We start from the raw sequence: 23513 nt of genomic DNA, 5'->3' as shown, positions 1-23513 counted from the left end.
GACGTTATCAAGGCTTAAAAGTCAACAACAATAGAGATGACTTGCAAAGTAGAGGTATAAGAGATTCCAGACCAATATTACTGTCAAGTGTGGATGTAGGTCTCCTGCAATACATTGTCAGGAAATGTTACTCAAAATTAATCCGTTTGGAAATTTGTGGTGTGTTCCTATGGGACTAAACTGCTGAGGTAACAGGCCTCTAGGCTTACACACTACTTAACCCAACTTAAACTAACCGACGCTAAGGACAACGCACACACCCATTCCCGAGGGAGGACTCAAAGCTCCGACGGAGGGAGTCGCGCGAACCGTGACGAGGCGCCTCAGACCGCGCGGCTACCCCAAGCTGCTCGCGTTTGATAATTATTATGGTATTACTCCCTGCTCAGATAACATGTTCAATCTCAAAGGAAACCATGCTGTGGCTATCTTCCGCTCTAAACATCGTGGTGATCAGCGCCCTTATACTCTGAGTGATTAATCAGTAATTTGTACGAGGTGCATTCAAGTTCTAAGGCCTCCGATTTTTTTTCTCCGAAGAGATAGAAACATGCGCATTGTTTTAAAATGAGGCCGCGTTCATTGTCAATACGTCCCAGAGATGGCAGCACCGTACGGCAGATGGAATTTTACCGCCAGCGGTGAGAATGAGAACTGTTTTAAAAACTTAAAATGGCGACGTTTTCCTTACTTGATCAGCGTGCAATCATTCATTTTCTGAATTTGCGTGGTTTGAAACCAATTGAAATTCATCGACAGTTGAAGGAGACATGTGGTGATGGAGTTATGGATGTGTCGAAAGTGCGTTCGTGGGTGTGACAGTTTAATGAAGGCAGTACATCGTGTGACAACAAACCGAAACAACCTCGGGCTCGCACAAGCCGGTCTGACGACATGATCGAGAAAGTGGAGAGAATTGTTTTGGGGGATCGCCGAATGACTGTTCAACAGATCGCCTCCAGAGTTGGCATTTCTGTGGGTTCTGTGCACACAATCCTGCATGACGACCTGAAAATGCGAAAAGTGTCATCCAGGTGGGTGCCACGAATGCTGACGGACGACCACACGGCTGCCCGTGTGGCATGTTGCCGAGCAATGTTGACGCGCAACGACAGCATGAATGGGACTTTCTTTTCGTCGGTTGTGACAATGGATGAGACGTGGATGCCATTTTTCAATCCAGAAACAAAGCGCCAGTCAGCTCAATGGAAGCACACAGATTCACAGCCACCAAAAAAATTTCGGGTAACCGCCAGTGCTGAAAAAATTATGGTGTCCATGTTCTGGGACAGCGAGGGCGTAATCCTTACCCATTGCGTTCCAAAGGCCACTACGGTAACAGGTGCATCCTACGAAAATGTTTTGAAGAACAAATTCCTTCCTGCACGGCAACAAAAATGTCCGGGAAGGGCTGCGCGTGTGCTGTTTCACCGAGACAATGCACCCGCACATCGAGCTAACGTTACGCAACAGTTTCTTTGTGATAACAACTTTGAAGTGATTCCTCATGCTCCCTACTTACCTGACCTGGCTCCTAGTGACTTTTGACTTTTTCCAACAATGAAAGACACTCTCCGTGGCCGCACATTCACCAGCCGTGCTGCTATTGCCTCAGTGATTTTCCAGTGGTCAAAACGGACTCCTAAAGAAGCCTTCGCCGCTGCCATGGAATCATGGCGTCAGCGTTGTGAAACATGTGTACGTCTGCAGGGCGATTACGTCGAGAAGTAACGCCAGTTTCATCGATTTCGGGTGAGTAGTTAATTAGAAAAAAAATCGAAATCGGAGGCCTTAGAACTTGAATGCACCTCGTAGCAGGTGTTTCTCTAGCTCTAGTTTCTACAGATAGATATGAGGCCTTTGAAAAAGCTGAAATCTGTCGGCTGAGAGGCCCATATACGAGTACACTGAGTGGACGACGCACTCTAATGTGAGGTGATGATTGAGAACGCCTGTACAAAGAGCACCGCAGCCAGAAGTCGTGAGGGTCTTGTACGCGGAGCAGTCTCTCAACGATCAGTTCAACACATGGTTTATGAGATGGTAATTTTTTAAATTTTCTAGTAGAGGTTACTTGCCCTTGTGTATCGCACGGTTTTTTGGATGACTGATTCGTCTCTGGCTAATATCAATCAGGTGTGGTCAGCTTGGATCTCACTGTATCCGGTTCACAGTGAAGACGGGTGTCAACGTTAGGGGGTACCACACAGGCTTCACAGAGGTAGGTCTTCGTGTCGCAGAAGAAAGTTAAGGGATATCACTGTGTGACCAGTGCGCTGTCGACACAGTGCAACAGATTCCTTTCGGGAGGTCCGAAGGGAATTTCTCTTCCTGCGGCTCTGATCTTCATAGTTGTCCTTAGTTTTCTCGAGTGAAGTAGTATCTTCTCTCTTGCAAAACTACACAAGGATCATCATCTCATTATCAATCTGGTGTCAGACTTTGTTTATAATAATAGACTAATGAATCTAACAAAATGGTTGGCTCTGAGCACTATTGGACATAACTTCTAAGGTCATCAGTCCCCTAGAACTTAGAACTACTTAAATCTAACTAACCTAAGGACATCACACACATCCATGCCCGAGGCAGGATTCGAACCTGCGACCGTAGCGGTCACGCGGTTCTAGACTGTAGCGCCTGAAACCGCTCGGCCACACCGGCCGGCCTGAATCTAACACTGCGCAACAATGTAGTGATGTTTTCTGTGGTGGGAAGCTTCAGTAATCTCCGTTGCGGAGTGAAAATTCATTCTGGGAGCTCCAGTGATACCTGTGTAGCAGTGTGTGTTGCTGCAGTGAGAGACTTTCAGCGAATCGACCACATCCGTGGGCGGCTGGGCGACGGTGGCTGGGCGTGAGACTGGTCAGTGACTCACGGCCTACTGCGCATGCTCCGCACGCACAGGAAATTCCGTCAGTCCGCCATGCTGGGCCCGCCTGCGACGTCATCTGCCTCCTTTCGATCTCAACCAGCCGGTCAGTGGCCACCCGAGGTGGCTTTGTCCTCCTGTTTACAGCGGCGTCAGATCATCGACAAAGAAAATCGGTGACCACAATCTCTTCCGTACAGATCAAATAGACGAGAAAAGCTTTAAAAACAGTAACTAACAATTGAGTAATTAGTCCATAGTGAATAGCTGTGTGAGCTACGGTACTGATTCGCGATGTCACGTTTCCTCTTATTCCACTCACTACGCTGTTCTATAGTAACAATATCATCAACTGGTGGACACTTCGCGTTTTACATCTCTTGTTGCGATAGTGCCATACACGATGCACTTTAATGCGTGAAACATGATATAATCCATCTGATGTTGCTCTTGTGATCACCGAAACCAGTATAGGATTAAGCAAAATAATCGAATGACTGCGAGACGAAGTGTCTTTAGGTTGCAGGCCTCTTTCCACACCGGAAACTTGGAGATACAGAAGTTAAATATTTTTTTCCATTACTGCAGTAACCAATTTAAAATAAGAGCAAGAAAATCGAATGTTTCAGTAAGAGCGAACAGCAGAAAGAAGTGTTTTGTTGAAACGGACGCGAAACACAATAAACGAAGGTAGAAATTCTTCCATTTTACGAAAATGCTGCCATGTAGTTTACAATGCTAATGAATGCAAATTAGTTAACAAAAAAAAATGTTCAAATGTTTGTGAAATCTGATGGGACTTAACTGCTAAGGTCATCAGTCCCTAAGCTTACACACACCCATGCCTGGGGGAGGACTCGAACCTCCGCCGGTCATTGGTTAGCATTTTTGACTATATGGAAACAAACTTGAAAGAGAGAATAGAAATACGTAATTATTGAACTGCGCCGTAGATGTGGGTATCTTAAATAACAAAGCATTTTTTTCGTAATAGGTAGTTTACCTATCCGTATTTTCAGGCTGATGTAACTAAGTGTACAGGTTTCAGCATCTACTACTAGTAAAGAAAGAAGATCGTCAATGACAAGGTCATGAAAAACGGAGCACAAGACGTGATTGGGAAAGGCAATCACACTGTGTGTCCTTTTGAAAGGAGCCATCCGCAGAACTGAATGAGTCACTTAACGGAAATAACGGACCTCCCAAATCTATGTAACAGACGAGGGTGAAATGCAAGTCCCATACATGAAACAGTTGCCCCATCTTCCACTCAGGTCTTACTGGCACCTGGCAATGGCGACGTTCCGTGCACACGCCCTTGTTCCTGGCCGGATAGATCTGATGCGAGGTCGGGGGACTAAACCTAATAAGGCACCTTAAAAGTGGCAGGGGTAAAATACAGGGAGCGAAAGGCTATTTACAATTTGTACAGAAACCAGATGGCAGTTATAACAATCGAAGGGCATGAAAGGGAAGCAGTGGTTGGCAAGGGAGTGAGACAGGGTTGTAGCCTATCCCCGATGTTATTCAATCTGTATATTGAGTAAGCACTGTAGGAAACAAAAGAAAAATTCGGAGTAGGTATTAAAATTCATGGAGAAGAAATAAAAACTTTGAGATTCGCCGATGACATTGTAATTCTGTCAGAGACAGCAAAGGACTTGGAAGAGCAGTTGAACGGAATGGATAGTGTCTTGAAGGGAGCATATAAGATGAAAATCAACAAAAGCAAAACGAGGATAATGGAATGTAGTCGAATTAAGTCGGGTGACGTTGAGGGTATTAGATTAGGAAATGAGACACTTACAGTAGTAAAGGAGTTTTGCTATTTGGGGAGCAAAATAACTGATGATGGTCGAAGTAGAGAGGATATAAAATGTAGACTGGCAATGGCAAGGAAAGCGTTTCTGAAGAAGAGAAATTTGTTAACATCGAGTATAGATTTAAGTGTCAGGAAGTCGTTTCTGAAAGTATTTGTATGGAGTGTAGTATGGAAGTGAAACATGGACGATAAATAGTTTGGACAAGAAGAGAATAGAAGCTTTCGAAATGTGGTGCTGCAGAAGAATGCTGAAGATTAGATGGGTAGATCACATAACTAATGAGTTAGTATTGAATAGGATTGGGGAGAAGAGAAGTTTGTGGCACAACTTGACTAGAAGAAGGGATCGGCCGGTAGGACATGTTCTGAGGCATCAAGGGATCACCAATTTAGTATTGGAGGGCAGCGTGGAGAGTAAAAATCGTAGAGGGAGACCAAGAGATGAATATACTAAGCGGATTCAGAAGGATGTAGGCTGCAGTACGTACTGGGAGATGAAGAAGCTTGCACAGGATAGAGTAGCATGGAGAGCTGCATCAAACCAGTCTCAGGACTGAAGACCACAACAACAACTACTGTTAAAAATAACTTTCATGTAAAAGACTGCTTACTTATGGTGGGCCTGCTAATCTCTGTAGGGCACTCACTAAAATCTACACCTTCAGTGATAAATTCACTAATATCTACACCTTCAGTCATAACACACATCCCCTAGTATTACATGGTTGGGAGTCCGTAGAGCCTATGCCTCATCTCCATAATGAATCAGTTTACTTTCCCTCGCAATGTACAAGCCGTAGCACTACATATCTATGAGTACCTAGCGCCTATGGCTCTCGCATGGCTTCTACTTCAGCTACTTGTTCAGAAATTGTATGTGTGTACGATGAGTGTGTATTGTAAAGTTTTCCGTGCAAAAATACTGTCTTCTGCGCAAATGATATTTGCCGTACAAAATCCGCAAAGAGCTGCCGTGTCAGTATAATTGGCACATGTACGGATGTTCAGCTTTGTTCTGAATCACCTGCACTCCGGAAAACAAATGGCGTGTGGCGGAGGGTAATCTGTGTACCACTGTCACTTCCCTGTTCTACCCGCGAATGGTGCGAGGGAAAACGACTGTTAATAAAGCACACATGTGAGATCAAATCTAATGTCAACTTCATAATCTTTCCGCTAGATATACAACAAATTCTTGATTGTTCTAATAGGGCAAGTTCTCAAAATTTCCACAGCAAACTACACAGCGAAAGACGACTCCTTTCCTGTAGAGTATGCCACTGGAGATGGATTAGCATGTCTGACATTTTCGGGTTTGCTAAACGATACTACGAAGAAATCCACTCCTCTTCTTTGGACCTGTGTTTCCTCTATCAACGTTATCCAGTAAGATTCCCAGTATGATGAGCAACATTCCAGTACCGGTCGAATGAGGGTTTTGTTAGCTACATAATTTCTTAAAGTTCTTACGGAATTTTCAAGTGACTGTCAGTTTGGCATCTGACTGTCCTACGATTACTTTTAAATGGCCATTCAATTTAACATTCTTAACATTTGCACAGGTACTTCCAGGTGGTTAATGGGTGTCACTGCTCTAAGTGATTGTTCGGCAATCGCGTAGTAATACAGTAACGGATATTGTACGCTATTTATGCACGATACATTACATTTCTTTATGTTAAAGATCAACTATCAATCCGTGCACCACGCGTCAATCCCCTGCAGATCATCTTCGGTTTCTCTATAATTTTCTAACTTTGGGTCATCTCCATATACGAGGTGCGACAATAATGTAATGAGACTGACTCTTTGCAAGATGTGGCAACCCTGCAGGCTTGCATAGGCGCAATATCTTTGACCTTGGTCTATAAGCTGCTTCTATTCCAAGCAGCACTTCAATGGAACTGCTCAGTCGTGAGTTGTGCTGTAATAAGTTAACACGTGTTTATGTCTCTCGTCACGGAAATGGAACCACGTAATATTGCGTTAAATTGGGTGCAAACGCGACGACAACTTACGGTAAGCTTCAGAAGGTTTTTGGAAGGAGGTTTTGTCAAGAGCTCAAGTTTTTCATTGGTAAATAAATGTCGTGTGACTAGGGCCTCCCGTCGGGTAGACCGCCGGGTGCAAGTCTTTCGATTTGACGCCACTTCGGCGACTTGCGTGTCGATGGGGATGAAATGATGATGATTAGGACAACACAATACCCAGTGAGCGGAGAAAGTCTTCGGCCCAGCCGGGAATCGAACCCGGGCCGTCAGGATTGACGTTCTGTCGTGCTGACCACTCAGCTACCGGGGGAAGACTTTTTCGTTGGTATAAAATGTTTAGTGAAGGTAGAACGAATGTTGAAGATGAAGACTGCAGTGGACGACCACCAGCCTCACGGGCGGATGTCAACTTGGCCAGGGTGCGTGAACTCGTACGATCTGATCGAAGATTATCCGTGAAAATGATTGCAGAAGAACTGAACATCAATCGAGAAATGGTTCGTCTAATAGTAACTGTAGATCTTGGTATGAGAAAGATTTGTGCAAAAATGGTCACCAAAAATCTCACACCACAACAGCAAGAAACATGGGAAAATGTGGCAGCCGATCTGTTAGAGCAAACGGAAATCAATCCAGAATTGTTGAGCCGTGTTGTCACTGGTGATGAAAGTTGGTTTTTTCAGTACGATCCAGAGACAAAAAGCCAAAATTCGCAATGGTGCTCAAAGGGATCCCTAGATAAAAAAAAGCTCGCATGTCAAAGTCAAAAGTGAAATGCATGCTTGTGTGCTTCTTTGATTCCAAGGGAATTGTTCGTAAAGAGTGGGTGCCTCCTGGACAAACAGTTAACCAATATTACTACAAAGAAATTTTAGAAAGACTTCGTAAAAGAGTTCTTCATGTCTGTGCCAACATTGCTGATAATTGGACTCTGTATCACGATAGAGCGCCATCCCATACTGCGCTGTAAGTACAGCAATTTTTAACCTAAAAACAAATTTCAGTATTAACACAGCCACCTTATTCACCAGATATCGGCCGGCCGAGGTGGCCGAGCGTTCTAGGCGGTACAAAAAATGGCTCTGAGCACTATGGGACTTAACTTCTGAGGTCATCAGCCCCATAGAACTTAAAAAATGGTTCAAATGGCTCTGAGCACTATGGGACTCAACTGCTGTGGTTATCAGTCCCCTAGAACTTAGAACTACTTAAACCTAACTAACCTAAGGACATCACACACATCCATGCCCGAGGCAGGATTCGAACCTGCGACCGTAGCAGTCGCACGGTTCCGGACTGCGCGCCTAGAACCGCGAGACCACCGCGGCCGGCCATAGAACTTAGAACTACTTAAACCTAACTAACCTAAGGACGTCACACCATCCATGCCCGAGGCAGGGTTCGAACCTGCGACGGAGCGGGCAAGCGGTTCCAGACTGAAGAGCCTAGAACCGCACGGCCACACCGGCCGGCTAGGCGCTACAGGATGGAACCGAGCAACCGCTACGGTCACAGGTTCGAACCCTGCCTCGGGCATGGATGGTGTGACGTCCTTAGGTTAGTTAGGTTTAAGTAGTTCTAAGTTCTAGGGGGCCGATGACCTCAGAAGTTAAGTCCCATAGTGCTCAGAGCCATTTGAACCATCACCAGATATCGCTCCGTGCGACTTTCTTCTATTTTCAAGAGTCAAAGTGGCAGGCAAGGGACACCATTTTCAAAGAACACAAGATGTCCAAAAAGCTGCGACGAGAGTCTTGGAGGAAATTACAGAAGATGAGTTGCAGAAATGTTACCATCAATGCCAGGAGCGCTGGAAAAAGTGTGTGCAATCAGAAGGGAACTACTTTGAAGGAGACAACACTAAACTTGACTAAAACGGTAAGCAACCTTTTTTTTTCACATCAGTCTCATTACTTTATTGTCGCACCTCGTAGAACATCATCAACCGCAAAGAATCTCATGGAACTTCCACTATTATGCACATTTCTATACATTTTATTCTGAACATTCCTTCGCTATATGATTTAACTTACTGTGACGTCTGAAGATTTCTCTCCACAAGTTATGACGTAGAGTGCTGTTTGTTAGGTACTATTCAGTTCAATTACAAAGCAAATCTGACTGTCCGTACGCTAGTATTTTGTTCATGAAGCGACAATGAGGAAATGTGATGAATGCCTCCAAGAATCTAAGGAACACCGCATCAGCCCGGGCAGCGATATCTAGAGCCTCCTTCGTCTCCTGGATGAAAGGAGCGAAATGGGTTTCACACGATGCTTGTTTGAGGAATCCACGTTGATTCCTACAATCTCCCGAAAGATTATACGTAACACTCGAGCACAAAACGTACCCCACGACTGCAACAGACAAAAGTCACCGATGTAGACCTACAAATAAGTGTGTGTGTTCGACGACTCTTCTTGAGAACAGGATATGTGCGTTATTCACATCTCTGGTATCGCCAAAAAATACTTCAAACTGCAGTCTCTTTCGATTCAGACATCAGGACAGACCTACTGTCTACTGGAAATTGATCAAAATCGTAACTGAGTATTTACGTATGTTCCTGGAAACGTCGTATGTTTATTACGTCATTCGGCGATCGTATGTTGTCGTGCTGGCTGGGAGTCACTGGCCGCACGGTGCCTCCCGTGTGATGTTCGCCGCCTTTCCTGGAAGGACGGCCCCGCGCAACGTTGTTTACGAGCTGCCCCGCTGGCGACGGCAGGTGGCTGCGGGGGCGGATGTTTGGTCTGCCGGCCACCTGTTGCTCCCTGCCGGCCCTTGTAAACAACCAGACCTGACACCTCTAGGGATAGAGATAAGTTCCAAAGGCGCGAGGAAGCGGGCTGACTGCGGAAGGACATCGCATGACGCGCCACTCACAACTTTCGGCATGTATCTGATCAACAACATGTTCTCATCGTCAGACTGTGGGGCGGCGGGTGGAATTTAGTTCTTTATTATATAAATGTAGAATTGTAACGTAGTAAAGAATGCATTTCCCTGCCGTTTAACCATATGTGGGGCGGCGGGTGGAATTATGTTGTTTAAAATGTTCCTATTATTTATGCTGTCTTTTGCCGTTCTCAACACTGGCTCTCTAACTACAATATTGGCAACCAGAAAGTGATTAGCAAAACGTGAAGCCTGTAATTAGAATTCCTAGTACCCACTTCATCTAAGAAATACACTTATAGCTACAGCTTAAAGCTCTGAGTAATTAGGAAATTGTCTGGGATTCATAATGAAAAACGATCGTGTAAAAACGTTCGCTATATTCTGAAAGTCACAGATCAAAAAAAAGGAATCCACACAATCCAACTACCAGAGCAGTTCAGAGTCTAATGAGCTGATACAACTATAACTGTTCAAATTAAATGTTTAAATGAATGCTCGCCATAATTTGATGATAATGTTCATTAAACGCCACGCTAAAATAATGGTAGAATGTTTGTCCCGCGACGGCACGTGAAAATACGACATACGCAAACTGAAGATAGATCATTAAAGTCATCCCAGAATTAACACTTTACTCGAAAATGATTTCATGGTTACGCGTATCCCGAGTAACTTATTACGGCATCCGAGGCTGTTTATAGCAATGATACCGACGCGACGCGACTCCCGACACAGATGGTGTGCTATTCAGCGTCTGGAGAGAACTGGGGCCTTCCTTCCTCGCGCAGCGTTCTTATATATAAAGCCGCGGTGCGGACGGCTAAGGGAACGCCTGATCAAAATTGCTCTCCCGACTAGCCGCTGGGCTAGTAATGCACCACTTCAAGTTATTGAATAAATCATCGCTTCCTTTGCTGATGGCCGATGAAGCTCTCAATTTAAATGTGCATTCAGCACACAGGTAAGTAATCATAATAAAAGTCTGACGTGGCTAAGTAAAATATTTTGGCCGAGATAATTAATTTAATTACACTACACGCAGTAGACGAGCTCTGAACTTGCCCTTTGGAGATACGCTATCGCTATAGTTTTATAGTTATTCAATTGAAACTTCTCACATCTTAATGATTATAGCGGATCTCCTTTCTACTTAAATTTAAACATCCTAACCTTATTTATTAGCCTACTTAATCTATCTTGCTTCCTTAATTTTTAAGACAAAAACCAGAAAATATTGAATTTCAACTAAAATCTTAATTTGTGAGATCCAGAAGACTGTTTCTACTAAATTATTATGAAAAAGGAATCTAAATATAAATTTTTAAGTTTCTAGCTCTTTTCTGTTGCGCCAATGATTTTTACAGAAAAACGTCCAAATTTCGAAGTTATTTACTTGATTTTTAAAGTATTGCGCAACATTTATGACGTCAGAGCTAGTTACAGAGAACTAGGCTGGCACACAATGGAAAGACTGATGAGAATTTTATAAGGCGTGAGTAGGCTGCTTCCCTACAAGACGGTCCACTCACCTCATGAGACTTGTTTTGTAGCTTAGATTTTACATTGTTACTGCAAAGAAATCTCCAAACATTCTCCAAAATAATCTTAAAAATTCTTCTTTTTAAATGAATGAAAATTCTTCTATTAGGCAACAGAACCGGTTTCACTCATGATATGAGCATCTTCAGGTGATAATCTGTATTGAATACAAAACGTGTTTTTGTAAAATGGTATTAATAAATAGCGTATAATAGGGAGGAAAAGGAACAGGTCTTGTACAACTTTTCACTTCATAAGGCTAGAGAGAATGTACGATGTCTCAACGTTTAAGTTTACTCGCATAACGTCTTAAAAGGTTGATCATCAATGGCTATACTAGGAATTTATACACCGTTGAACGTTGGGAGTGTCAAAACTCACGCTTCAGTAAAATATCCAGGGAATAGAAATATTGAGATCAAATCACTGCAATTTAGAACATGTAGTGCAGAAACGCCGGTAATGGGCATTCACGCTCCAATAAAATACCTAGGGAACAAAAACAGAACACTCCAAATTAAAAGAGACAAGGCAGAAACAGACAGGGCAGAAACAGACAGGGCAGGGCAGTAATGCACACCGTGTAGTGAAAGATGTCACTCACCTATGGTGTGTTATAATAGACTCAAGGTCTAAGAAGATGACTCCTGCGAAATTTAAAACTTTCCCGGCGTAAAGATTGTCCTGCAAAATTTGGGAGGAACTGCCGCATGTCTGCAGCTTGCTAGTAAGATATGCTGGTGCGAAGTCTTCTGGCCATCTTCAGGTGAATACTGACGAGTATTTCACCGATGTTCCCTATTTAATACTGCACAAACCATGGGCGTTCCAGACACCTTGATCCACCGAGTCCATACCATCTCGATGCCGACAGCCTGCAAACGGAACTACAACACCTGAACAACGGATATTCGTCTCAACAAATACAAAGTGCGCTACAGACGTAGAAACGACAGAACAAGGAAGATGATGAGGCTTTCAAAACGGCTGTTTGACTGCCATATATTGCAAATAATTCGGCTAAAATACGCAGAATATTAAAAAGACATAAAGTAATCTTTCGAAGTTCTTCAAAATATCTGTTAAGGACGACTTAGAGTTGCGTAAAGCAGGTGTTTTCAGGATTTCGTGTGAATGCGGCAAATCTTACAGAGGGCAAGTGACGCGCACTGTGCAGCGTTAGCGGCACATTCGCCTTCTCTGACAAGGGAACCTCCCCATCGCACCCCCCTCAGATTTAGTTACAAGTTGGCACAGTGGATAGGCCTTGATAAACTGAACACAGATCAATTGAGAAAACAGGAAGAAGTTGTGTGGAACTGTGAAAAAATAAGCAAAGTATACAAACTGAGTAGTTCATGGGAAGATAGGCAACATCAAGGACACTGGAACCGCAGGAGCGCCGTGGTCTCGTGGTAACGTGAGTAGCTGCGGAACGAAAGGTCCTTGGTTCAAATCTTCCATCGAGTGAAAAGTTTAATTTTTTATTTTCAGTTTATGTGACAAACTTATGTTTTCATCACTTTTTTGGGAGTGATTATCACATCCACAAGAAAACCTAAATCGGGCAAGGTAGAAGAATCTTTTTACCCATTTACCAAGTGTACAAGTTAGGTGGGTCGACAACATATTCCTGTCATGTGACGCACATGCCGTCACCAGTATCGTATAGATGTGTTTTCCTGTGGAGGAATCGGTTGCCCTATGACCTTGCGATCAAATGTTTTCGGTTCCCATTGGAGAGGCACGTCCTTTCGTCTACTAATCGCACGGTTTTGCGATGCCGTCGCAAAACACAGACACTAAACTTATTACAGTGAACAGAGACATCAATGAACGAACGGACAGATAATAACTATGCAAAAATAAAGAAAGTAAAATTTTCACTCGAGGGAAGACTTGAACCAAGGACCTCTCGTTTTGCAGCTGCTCACGCTACCACGGGACCACGGCGCTCCTGAACTCACAATCTCCATGATGTTGCCTATGTCGCCCATGGACTACTCAGTTTGTATATTTTGCTTATTTTTTCACAGTTCCACACAACTTCTTCCTGTTTTCTCAATTGATCTGTGTTCAGTTTATCAAGGCCTATCCACTGTGCCAACTTGTAACTAAATCTGAGGGGGGTGCGATGGGGAGGTTCCCTTGTGAGAAAATAAGTCCGCTGTCGCTGAACATTGCAATTCTAATAGTCATTCGATGAAATGTAATGAAACAACAACTGTGGCCGATACTTTTGGAGCTCAGTCATCAATCAATCAGTGGAAATATAACTGTGCGAATCGCTTATAAATCGAGACGGCGGTTTCCAGTTAAAATTCTGCATGGACCCGATAATATAAAAACTTCGTGCTCTGCGTAATCGGCGTAGTCCTGCGATCTTACCGTGCGAAGGCAATCCTTTAGATATTGAAGAGGCGAACGTGCACCTCGAAGAGCAAGCAGACAGCGCACAGACTTGCAGCACAAGCAACGCATGGCCATTGCCAAGGAACCACATTATGTCCCGGCGGGATCTAAATAAAGGAGTTTCGTGTATTGCTCATCAGTATTCCCTGAAGATGGTCAGAAGACTGCGCCCCTATTTTCATACCAGCAAGTTACAGACATCCGCCAATTCCCTTGAAATTTTATAGAAAAATCTAACTCCTTATTAGACGCAGTGTTAAAATACGGCATGCACAAAATTTCCGATGGTTGGGTAAAACTGTAGTTCATGTAGATCACCTACAGACAAAAACAAACCGTAAATTTTTTTTTTTTATTTTTAACCTTCTGTAGTCGAGCATAAATGGGAAAAAAGGGCAGCAAGCGGACACATGTTACCCAGGAAGAATTTGTAAGAAAAACTCTTTGGAAATTTACCAATAAAACTGTGCTAAGGCAGTGTTGAAGGAACTGCAAGATGTTAAAACACTAAAACGTATACAGCACATATGCAGGGGTCATAGAATAAAATAGAATAAAAACACATTGGACTGCGATTTCCTGTTGTACATTAAAATCGTCGACTTCCGTCAGTGGTGACCCCATGTCACACGGCACCAGGCCACGTCCCTCTGATGTGCTGTGGGCTCCAACAGTGTCGTGTCCACGCCTCTCTAGGTGTATGGGAGCAGTTGTTAGTTTTGCTGGTTCCATGGAGGACTCATGGTGGCACTGTCAACATGGATGGTATTATAGGTTTGTTTATAAATAAATAAATCTTCTGCTACCAGTCACGATTTTCTTTATTTTACTATTCGCACGACGCGTTTCGAGAAATAATTCCCATTTTCAAGTGCGTTTTTTTTTATGTGTGTTAAGCCATTTCTTTTGATGTTGTCAGTGTGTGTGAGTCTGCTTCATTTTGTTGACTTTTACTGTAATACATAAGAAACGCGATTTTTAGCTGGGTATCAATTCTTTCCAGATGAAAATGAAGCAGACTCGCACACACTGACAACATCAAAAGAAATGGCTTAACACACATAAAAAAAAACCGCACTTGAAAATGGGAATTATTTCTCGAAACGCGTCGTGCGAATAGTAAAATAAAGAAAATCGTGACTGGTAGCATAAGATTTATTTATTTATAAACACACCTATTGTATCTACAGTCGCAGGCTTTCAAAAACCATTTATAATGGATCAAATCAGATGGATGGTATTTGTTGTCGCCGTCTTATCAAGGTCGTACGCTGCACAATTTTGTAAGTACCGATAGTCCTCCGTTAGCGCCGCGTTTGTTTCTTCAGCTCGCGTTCTGCGGCGGATGACGCGCAAATCCGCACGGTGTTGGGATTCCGCGATATGGAGTAATGGAAGCCTGGCTCGCTCATAGGGGCAACGAGTGGGCACTGAAGTTAAAAGTCGTAACTGAGTGAGCAAAATGGCAATTATTTAGTGGTGCGTGTTCGTGTGTGCAGGCGACACATTCAGTGCACAATTTAAGCCAACTCGTGCGCGCTGTAAGCTTATGGTTATATGCACCTACCGTGCCGCTCTAACAGAACCACGAAGATCGTAGTAACGCTCGTTAAACAGCAATCAGGAGACTTGTGTGGTTTGAGTGTGAAAGTGATTAAGATTTGTGTATGACAGTAGCATGAGAACCGTGGAGCCCTGCAAATGAACAGGTTTCAGAACAGAGTTCGTAGTACCAGAACTGCGTTACCGTAATCGGTATAACAGCAGCATTTCCCTCCGTATGGAACTTATATATTACGCTGAAGCATTTCGACATCTTTACGAATGACAGTACCACGGAGGAACAAGCTTCCGGTAGATAATTTACACCTTGTTCGTAAAACAAACTTTACTGTACCCTCCCAAAGTGCAATACATAGTAATATTATTATTAAAATTATTTAGCAGCAGTGGTCACTAGTGATGGAATTTCGTCATGATCCTCAAACGCGCCAAATCGTTGACTGCTTTCATCTTTTCGTGTTTCTTGAGCGTTTTACGATGTGGTTTTTCGATTACTCACAGCGTCCTGTACCTGTGCCTGAAGATGGAATCTTCTGTTTTCGGAATCGGTTGCAACATAACCTGAACATGGGAATAAAGCGGTAATTGCTGAACGTGGAATATTTGGCATAGTCAACAGTAACATTTCAGTTCTGCCTTTTTCTCCTTTGTGGCTCTATGTTGGAGGAAATTTCCGTGTTTTCAAAATTCTTAAGCTATCACAAACACCGGACCACATCCTAGTACACTGTAAGTAGAGCTCGTGCTATGACTTTCTTTGCACAACCCAGTTTTTAAAGGTACAGAAGCGAAGCCAGTGAAATCGTTCTTCAAATGGTTCAAATGGCTCTGAGCACTATGGGACGTAACATCTGAGGTCATCAGTCCCCTAGAACTTAGAACTACTTCAACCTATCTAACCTAAGGACATCACACACATCCATGCCCTAGGCAGGATTCGAACCTGCGACCGTAGCGGTCGCGCGGTTCCAGACTGAAGCGCCTAGAATCGCTCGGCCACACCGGCCGGCAAATCGTTCTTCGGTCACTGAGCTTTGATTCTTTTTTTGTGTCTTTGGTATTTATTCGGTTGAAATTTATTCAAAAAAGGTATCTTTAGACATACAAGTTGCTGCCGTTAAAGAAGAAATACTAGAGGGAGTCGCGAAAGAGATTGAAGTGATGGCGGATGTTATTTGGGATTCTTCCTAAAGAAACACGCGTTAATGCTTGCTACAAATAACGGAGAAGCAGTAACACAACTTTGAATCGTAGAAATCAACCAAATATTTCTGCAGGAAAACATGATGTCAACAAAACAAAAAAGCGTTCGCATCTAGAGCAGATAACCTTCAACGGTTCTAGGGTGCATTCTAAGCTACGGAAAGATTTTTCGAAATAAAAGGAACAAATTAATTTAGTTCATGCAGGTGTATAACTATCCCATCTGCAAATAATGTTGATCATTATTAGATGAGGAAAATGTTGCAAGTTTGCCGACAGTAAAATTCGAGAACATGTATCTGTCAGTTAACTGCCCGGCAGAAGCCGGAGACAGAAAACGATGCGAGGACGGATATACCATGCTACCACCAGTGGTGCGTGCAGTGGAAAAAGAAGAACACGGCAGAGCAGAAGGGTCCGGAAAAGTAAACGCGACAGGAAGCAGTTCAGCTGCACACGGGAACCATACATCTGTCGCGGCTGCAGCTGCCTCCTAAACTTCTCCCCAACACATTTTTTGTTAATAAGAACCGTAAACTGTAACCAGACGACCGTTCGGATACCCAGAACGACTGATGTATTATACATTTTGTACACAACCCACGCGTCTTGTAGTCGTAAGGTCACTTGCAACAATATAAACAGGAGCAAGAGCCAGGAATGATTCTTAATTTAACAGAGGTAGCTGTTTAGCACTGAGACAACCAGGACGTGTACATCAAAAGCCGCGTCTTTCAGACTACTACACTTTACAACACACACACACACACACACACACACACACACACACACACATACACGGGCGCGCGCGCGCACAACTAATATCATCTTCACTGACATTCGTAAATCTTAACTTTATACAAGAATAGAAATTCAATGGAATAGTATAAAAAAAACACTTAAATGCTCAATGGAAGACATTTTTAGGTAGGCCATCAGGTGCCATATGAAACATATACCAGCTGACGGCATATATGAAGATACCGTTTACACAAACACTAGGTTTAACATGCTTCTAAAAAACTAAACAAAGTTCTTGGCAGAATTTGAGTGTAAATCAGTAGCGGATGAGTTATCGTAGGAAAAACTTAAATAACATGTTTCCTTTCCGATGAACTTCTTCTGGGTGTTTAATAGAGTCACATGTGATAAAACTTCATCAGAGTAACCTGCCGGAACGTTTGTGGTTTTATCAGACGTTACGTCTGGTCATCCTGATTACGGATGCCTGCAGCAACATGTGAAACGTCAGCAGGAGGTTAACCAGTCATTTCCGAAGATACGTTAATGCTGAATCTCACTATCCACGCCCATGCGCCATTACAAAAGTCATTTTTTAAAGGGATCGAGGCGCGAGCCACTTACGGCCCACCAAACCGCGACATCGAAACAAAAAAAACAAAATTTTGAAACGAGGGGAGAAGCTGAGAGAATCCATGTTGCTCATAACTCACTCGTTTATTTAAGGAAAAACTAATCTGCACACTAAACGTAATGGGCTCGTTTGATAACTAACTTTCCTGGATGACTTTTTAGTCACGTTACCCATCCCACAGGAACTATGATTTTTTTTCGCAATAAATACGATAGAAATCACTCTTTTTGATTAGTCGAAAAAATCGATGTTTTATATCTGATGTATTGTCAGCTTCGGTCTCAAAACTGCTGATCTAAAACCGATACATCGATGCATCAGAACATTTTACTGTCTCTAATTCGGAGGCGAGTCAGGGTAACTGGCCCACCCGGCTAGTCGTGCGGTCTAGCGCACGGCTTTCAGGGCGGGAAGGAGCGCCTGGTCCCCGGCACGAATCCGCCCGCGCGGATTAGTGTCGAGGTCCGGTGTGCCGGCCAGTCTGTGGATGGTTTTTAAGGCGGTTTTCCATCTGCCTCGTCGAATCCGGGCTGATTCCCCTTATTCCTGATCAATTACGCAATGTCGGCGATTGCTGCGCGAACACTTTCTCCACGTACGCGTACATCATAATTACTCTACAACGCAAACATTGGGGTTACACTCGTCCGGTGTGAGACTTTCCCCGGGGGTTCCACTGGGGGCCGAACCGCACAATAACCCTGGTTCGGTGCGGGGCGGTGGTGGGGTGAGTGGACTTGTAAGTAAGCTGTTTAGGTTTTTATGTTTAAACGCCACGTAGCGTTCTGTATGAAAATCACTGACTGTGCTGTGGGCAGTCTGTGGCTGGTTGGCACTGTTGGAATATTCGCTATTGTAGTGTTGGGCAGCTGGATGTGAACAGCGCATACCGTTGGCCAGTTGGATGTGAGCCGCCAGCAGTGGTGGATGTGTAGAGAGAGAGGCCAGAGTTTTGAGCGGACGATCTGGGCGTGTGTCCGTCAGAAAAAGGAAATTTGTTTAACTGGATGTCACAAAATTGACTTTTGAACGCTTTTAAGGTAAATACATAGCTTGTTCTCTATCAAAATCTTTCATTTGCTAACTATGCCTATCAGTAGTTGGTGCCTTCAGTAGTTAGAATCTTTTATTTACCTGGCAGTATTGGCGCCCGATGTATTGCTGTAGTTCGAGTAACGAAGATTTTTGTGAGGTAAGTGATTCATGAAAGGTATAGGTTATTGTTAGTCAGGGGCATTCAAAAATGGTTCAAATGGTTCTGAGCACTATGCGACTTAACTTCTGAGGTCATCAGTCGCCTAGAACTTAGAAATAATTAAACCTAACTAACCTAAGGACATCACACACATACTTGCTTGAGGCAGGATTCGAACCTGCGACCATAGCGGTCACGCGGTTCCAGACTGAAGCGCCTAGAACCGCACGGCCACACCGGCCGGCACAATACAATACAACACAGGGTAACTGTATCACATCGGAGCGAGCCGTATCAGCTGCGGGATGGTTGTAACCGAAGTGCAGCCACTCATAGAGGACCAGTGTGGGCTACAATTATCGTATGGCGGCGGACATTGGTAGATATCCTAAAGCGTTAATTCGGAACCGATTTACTCCGGAAAAAAATTAGTTCCAATATTGGCCACCAGATGCAAATCTGGCGTTGTGCACCAACTGTTCGACGTCTCCGGTGCTCGTATTGAGAATATAGTGTAAGCGGCGGCTAGTAATAACATCGTTATACCTTTCTCACTTCTTTCATCTTTTCTGCCCACGTCCCTTACCTAGACCAATAGATATGGAAACATTTCTATACGCCTTTCTTGCATTCACAATACCGTGGCCAAAACTGGAACTAATTGTTTTTTAGTGTAAATCAGTTTCGCACTAGATAGCTACAGTGTTTCGGTGCCATACGACAATCACCGGCCGCAGTGGAGCTCTGTGACTATCTTCACTTGAAGTACACTATTGGCCATTAAAATTGATACACCAAGGAGAAACGCAGATGATAAATGGGTATTCATTGGACAAATATATTATACTAGAACTGATATGTGATTACATTTTCACGCAATTTGGGTGCACAGATCCTGAGAGATCTGTACCCAGAACAACCACCTCTGGCCGTAATAACGTCCTTGAAACGCCTGGGCATTGAGTCAAACACAGCTTGGATGGCGTGTGCAGGTACAGCTGCCCATGCAGCTTCAACACGATACCACAGTTCATCAAGAGTAGTGACTGGCGTATTGTGACAGGCCAGTTGCTCGGCCACCATTGACCAGACGTTTTCAATTAGTGAGAGATCTGGAGAATGTGCTGGCCAGGGCAGCAGTCGAACATTTTCTGTATCCAGAAAGGCCCGTACAGGACCTGCAACATGCGGTCGTGCATTATGTCGCTGAAATGTAGGGTTTCGCAGGGATCGAATGAAGGGTAGAGCCACGGGTCGGAACACATCTGAAATGTAACGTCCACTGTTCAAAGTGCCGTCAGTGCGAACAAGAGGTGACCGAGACGTGTAGCCAATGGCACCCCATACTTTCACGCTGGGTGATACGCCAGTATGGCGATGACGAATACACGCTTCCAATGTGCGTTCACCGCGATGTCGCCAAACACGGATGCGACCATCATGATGCTGTAAATAGACCCTGGATTCATCCGAAAAAATGACGTTTTGCTATTCGTGCACCCAGGTTCGTCGCTGAGTACACCATCTCAGGCGCTCCTGTCTGTGACGCAGCGTCAAGGGTAACCGCAGCCACGGTCTCCGAGCTGATAGTCCATGCTGCTGCAAACGTCGTGGAACTGTTCGTGCAGATGGTTGTCGTCTTGCAAACGTCCCCATCTGTTGACTCAGTGATCGAGACGTGGCTGCACGATCCGTTACAGCCACGCGGATAAGATGCCTGTCATCTCGACTGCTACTGATACGAGGCCGTTGGGATGCAGCACGGCGTTCCGTATTACCCTCCTGAACCCACCGATCCCGTATTCTGCTAACAGTCATTGTATCTCGACTAACGCGAGCAGCAATGCCGCGATACGATAAACCGCAATCACGATAGGCTACAATCCGACCTTTATCAAAGTAGGAAACGTGATGGTACGCATTTCTCCTCCTTACACGAGGCATCACAACAACGTTTCACCAAGCAACGCCGGTCAACTGCTGTTTGTGTATGAGAAATCGGTTGGAAACTTCCCTCGTGTCAACACATTGTAGGTGTCGCCACCGGCGCCGACCTTGTGTGAATGCTCTGAAAAGCTAATCATTTGCAAATCACAGCATCTTCTTCCTTTCGGTTAAATTTCCCGTCTGTAGCACGCCATCTTTGTGGTGTAGCAATTTTAATGGCCAGTAGTGTAGCTACAGTGTTTCGCTGCCATACGATGGTTACAGCCCGCTGTGGAGCTCTGTGACTAGCCTCACTTGAAGTACAATCAGCCGGTACGTCCAGACAGAAGACAGCAGATCGGAGTTTAGCCCGCGGTTGACTCGTGGAGGCAGCCAGCCACCTGGGCTGCGGCAGAAGACAGAGCGGCGCTGGTGGCGGCTGCGTCTGCGGGGGCGCCCGGCGCGGCGTCCCGTAATTGGCGACACGGCCAGGTGGCGGCACAGTCGCGCTGTTCCTCTGCTGTTGGTGGCTGTGGTGGTGGTGGGAGGTCTAATTGAAACGGTGTCGGCCGCTGGCGGCATTAATATGGATGCCGGCCGGCGCACCGGGTTATCAACCTCTGGCGGCCCACGCGCTGCGCAGACAGCAGTGGCGGCGGCCGCAGCAGCAGCAGCTCCGCCATTCAGGAAAGGCTGGCCGCTCTCTCTGGCTGACACCTCGGTACCAGTTCAGCTACTGTTGACGACAGTAGGTGACATCTAGCACTGCACTCATGTGTCAATTTTTCTGAGATAATGTTTTGTTCGCATAACTTTTAATGTAGCCGTCATGTGTGGCCACTGAAATCCATAACTGGTACGCCCTACTGACATAAAATTATATTTGTTTGATGTCAATAATCTCTCTCTCTCTCTCTCTCTCTCTCTCTCTCTCTGTGTGTGTGTGTGTGTGTGTGTGTGTGTCACCACGTTACGAAGCATATTGAGAAAATACATTTTTATATTTTTCTAGAAAAAGTATATTTGAGAAAAAAAATTGGGTATGGTTAATACACTTGTTGACTATTTTTCCACTACTCAAAAATGGGTTTAAATGGCACTGAGCACTACGGGACTTAACTTCTGAGGTCATCAGTCCCCTAGAACTTAGAACTACTTAAACCTAACTAACCTAAGGACAGCACACACATCCATGCCCGAGGCAGGATTCAAACCTGCGACCGTAGCGGTCGCGCGGTTCCAAACTGTAGCGCCTAGAACAGCCCGGCCACCCCGGTCGGCTTTCCGCTACTCACTATCCCGTTGAATGCATGTGGTGAGCCGTGACAGAAGATTCTTTATATCCTCCTCGAAGAACTCGTCCGCAACTCGTGGTCGCGTTCTCGCTTCCCGAGCACGGGGTCCCGGGTCCGTTTCCCGGCGGGGTCAGGAATTTTCACCCGCCCCGAGATGACTGAGTGTTTCTGTTGTCTTCATCATTTCATCATCATTCATGAAAGTGGCAACAGTGGACTGAGCAAAGATTGGGAATGTGTACGGGCGCTGAGAACCGAGCAGTTGAGCGCCCCACAAACCAAACATCATCATCGAAGAACTCCCCCCTCCCTTCCCACTCCATTACCCAACTGCAGAACTTCGTTTTGTATCTTCTCGGTAGATGAAAAGTCATTTCCACTTGTATGTGCCTTCAAGGAGGTGAAAAGACGATAATCTGAGGAAGTCAAAACTATTGACCCATTTTTTTCTTTTTCTGTTCTGTCGGCTGTTTTGGCACCCATCTTGCGCACAGCTTCTGGTATCCCCGCGTTTCTGTTCTGGAGATTCGTGGAAATACCGTAGAAACGTCATCCAATGTCAACGGCGGTCTTGATAAACAGATTCCTCGATTTCTTGCACCAACTCATCAGTCAAATTGGAAGGTCTTTCACTTCACTGCTGGTCATGAACATTTGTTCTGCCTCCGCTAAACACCCTATAAACAGACTCGTTCTGTTCATAACAACGTCACCGTACAATATTTTGATTTGCAAAAAAAATTCAATAGGATCACAACACGTGGCGGAACTTCTTACCGACATCTTTCACGCAACTGGACACTACAATGTGAGTTTACGTACTACCGTGTTTTTCCGGCGCTCGCTCTAGTCAAGGGATCCTCTTCTATCTCTCAGTGTAGCCAACGCTAAAACGCTAAAAAAAAGATGCACAGGACGAGGAATTCCGCCTTATGCAAGACACCTTTTCAGTTTCGTTTTACGTAAACATTTTGCAGCACTTTTTGTGCTATCTTCAGTGAGTTATTCTATTTTCTTACTTACATGAAGCTACTGGGTATTATGTTGGTAGCTATTCTGCTGCAAAATCTAGAAATTATCATGGCTTTGATGTTTTAGTTTTTACTCATCTGTTTTTGAGAGGTGAATACGCTGATTTCTGTGATTTATGGTCGTTTGACAACGCACTTTCTACGAATTTTCAAACATGGGCAGAGTTTTCGCCGTCATTACGTGTCGTTGTAGCTGAAAATTCGAAGAAAGTGCATTGTCAAACTACTGTAAGTAACAGAAATCAGCGTACTCACCTCTCCACAACATATGAGAAAACATTACAACATCAAAGCCATGACAAACTGTAGACAGTGTAGCAGAGACTAGCTACCAACATAAATACCCAATAGCTTCATGTAAGTAAGAAAATAAAAAAAAACCACTTAA

This window comes from Schistocerca piceifrons, chromosome 4, assembly GCF_021461385.2.
Source record: "Schistocerca piceifrons isolate TAMUIC-IGC-003096 chromosome 4, iqSchPice1.1, whole genome shotgun sequence".
Lineage (NCBI taxonomy): Eukaryota > Metazoa > Arthropoda > Insecta > Orthoptera > Acrididae > Schistocerca > Schistocerca piceifrons.
Note: the sequence above shows the minus strand (reverse complement) of the source record.